This window comes from Euphorbia lathyris, chromosome 1 (assembly GCF_963576675.1).
Source record: "Euphorbia lathyris chromosome 1, ddEupLath1.1, whole genome shotgun sequence".
In the NCBI taxonomy this organism is placed as follows: domain Eukaryota; kingdom Viridiplantae; phylum Streptophyta; class Magnoliopsida; order Malpighiales; family Euphorbiaceae; genus Euphorbia; species Euphorbia lathyris.
In genome coordinates, this window is record NC_088910.1 from 67235688 (window position 1) to 67238847 (window position 3160).

A 3160-nucleotide genomic window follows, 5' to 3' on the forward strand; every position below is an offset into this window, starting at 1 on the left:
TAATTTAGTTTAAATTTTTATGTTGTAGATTTTATAATGTTAATTATAGGTAAATTTAGTTGCTGTAAATTTTATTTTGTTTAATTTAATTTAGTTTAAATTTTTATGTGTAGACGGAGCGGGAGACTGTGGCGGGGAAATCTATCCCGTCAGCAGCTAGGCATTTAGATATGGAGGAGATGGAGGATACACCATGTCATACGAGACGGCGTGGTATTGATGTATGAGGCCGTAGACGGAGAGGGACTAGGACGCAGCAGGTGCGGACGGCTTCGATAGAGCATGCTGTGTTGGATCAGCCCGAGTTTGGGGGAGAGGAGGCGGATGATTTGGGAGACCGAGATCCTGGTCTTCACTTTGTGGATGAGTATTTTCAGGAGAGAGCCGAGGCACAGCGACGACCGAGATCTGATGGTGATGATTGTTAAGCCCAAAATACACCTATAATATCATCAATAATTACATCAATATTGCTACGAATTTATGCTATTTATACCTATTTAGAATACTTTTACTTTCGAATATGTTACTTTCATGTAAGGTACATAAATATTTGGTAAAATCCAAATAGGAGTAAAAAGAGCTCGAAAATAGAAGAAAAACCCTACAAAAGGAGCCGAAGACGACGGAAATTAATAACGCCAAGTCGAGGACGCGAATGAGGGCTGAAAAACGAAAAATGCTCCGTGCCGCGACCGCGGCTTTCCCTTTTCACGGTCGCGACACGCGTCGTCAGTCACTTTTCCCCTTCGTCTGAAGTGCATTTGATGCTCCCCCATTCTCGGTAGTGAATTTGATAAATCTCGGTACGAGCAGGAGATTTTAGAAGCATGTTACACACTTTCGTTTTCTACGAAACGCGTTCGTTCGCGTGGATAAAGACGTCCTTTCACAACGGATACGTCCTTTCACAATGGGTACGTCTCTTCACAACGGACACGACACTTCGATCAAGACTCTTCAACATCTATAAATAAAGAGTTGATGGAGAGTTGAATATAGAAGAAGGATATAATGTTATATGTGTAGAAGAAAGAGATTAGTGTAGAATTTATGCAGAAATTCCGAATCAAGTGATTCAGAAGTTAGATTTAGATTCTGTTCAAAAGCAATATGATGTACACACATTGTTTACAAATTAATAACAAATTCAGTAGCGTTTAGACATTTTTCCAGTTTAGTTTTCATTTTGGTAGTAGACCGACCCAGTCTCTATTACGAAGATTCAGCGAGAAGATTGAGTAGAGGATTCGCCCCTGAGCCTGACAAACTCGAACGAAACCCAAGGAAAGGATTGACAACCCGTTCATTTGCACGCCGTCGAAGAATTCAATGCTCCATGTTCTCTGTAAACTTGTATCAATTTATATTTCATCTAATAAAGTCCGTTCTATTCGATAGATTCTTATGCAGCACTTTGGTAAATGAGCCGAAGTGGATTGATGCTGGTGTTTTCATTAAAACGTATTTAATCCAAAATCTTTACAAGGAAACTTTGTTGAACACTTAGGCAAATTATTATCTCGGTAGAGTTTTAATTTGGTTAAGGGCGATTATCCCGGATAAGGGTTTTGTCGCGTTCAAAGCCAATTAATTAGAGGTTCCGTCATTTATTTCATCTTTATAATTCGTACAAAGTTTAAAGTTGTTTCTTTGCTTAATGCAAACAAAAATACTTGTTTACTTTTCTAAAGTACTAAAACGTTCCTGTTTTGCAAATTCATTCTTAAGTCAGATATTTTCTAACATCTTCATATTCTAATCTAATTCTCATTCTAGCAATTTCAAAACCAAAACCGATTAAACGATTTTTTCATATTATAAACCTTAAAGTAAATTTAACCGATTATAAATAAGTTTTGTTTAAAAAAGCGTTCCCTGTGAGATCGATATCTTTTATTACTACAAGCGTATGTCGTGCACTTGCGGAAATCGCTCAACAAGTTTTTGGCGCCGTTGCCGGGGATACGCCAAAATTTTTTTGACAAAATTTTAAATTTTTCGTGTTTTATTACGAATCTAGGTTTATTCATACTTATTCAAACTTTTATATTTTATTCATTTACAATTACTAACATATTTATTTTTCAAATTCTGTTTTGTAGGTAGTTTCTATTCGTGCGAAATTTCAAGTTCATGCGCAGTTCTCGAAGTTCGGGCACGTCACCAGATCCTATTGACCCAGAAATTGAAAGAACTCTTAAAAAGAACAAGAAAGAAAAGAAAAAGAAAAACCAAACCCCAATAAAAACTAAAATTACCGAGCCAGAAGTTATGGCCACACTTATGGATTACGCTAGGCTAGGAGTGGCCGGTGTAACAAACAGTATAGTTAGACCCCAAATCAATGTAAATCAATTTGAAATTAAGCCTGCATTGCTTAATATGTTACAAAATAATGTAACGTTTTACGGGTTACCTAACGAAAATCCTAACACCCATTTGACAAATTTCTTGGAAATTTGTGACACTTTTAAAATATCTGATGTGACTGCAGAAGCAATCAAACTTCGCCTTTTTCCTTTTACTTTGAAGGATCGAGCCAAAGAGTGGTTGACTTCTATGCCAGCCGCATCAATTGAGACTTGGGAGCAATTAGCCCAAGCATTTTTATCAAAATTTTTCCCTTTAGCAAAAACCGCAAGAGTCATTAAAGAGTTAACATCTTTTTCTCAAAATGATAATGAAACTCTTTATGAGGCTTGGGAACGTTTTAAAGAACTTCAATGCTTATGCCCACACCACCAATTGCCCGCTGAACTTTTAATGCAAACATTTTATAATGGACTAAATCCTACAACTAGAGGTTCATTGGATGCTATGTCTGGAGGGTTATTCATGAAGAAAACATCTGTCCAAGCGAGAGAACTTTTGGAGGAAATGGCAATCAACAGCAGTATGTGGCCCGCGGAGCGTGGACACCTACCGTCAGCGAAACCATCATCCTCAACAACATCATCAGTTAAAGGTATAGTGAATCTTGATCCAGTAGCGATGTTGCAAGCCCAATTTTCTGCCTTGTCGCACAAAATTGATAGGTTTATGGCACCGTGTGATCCTAATGGTCAACCAATCCAAACGGATGTGGATTACGAAGGTATGAGTGAAATTGAACAGGTAAACTTTGTCCAAGGGCAAAACCAAACTAATAACCCTTATT

General features: G+C 37.5%; 1 non-coding gene across 1 annotated transcript; it reads right to left on the reverse strand.

The window, feature by feature from the left end:
• Positions 1 to 2643: 2643 nt before the first annotated feature.
• On the reverse strand, positions 2644 to 2750 carry LOC136215900 (small nucleolar RNA R71). The gene has a single exon (XR_010682903.1). It is a non-coding gene; the product is annotated as a small nucleolar RNA R71 (small nucleolar RNA).
• Between the last annotated feature and the right edge of the window lie 410 nt (positions 2751 to 3160).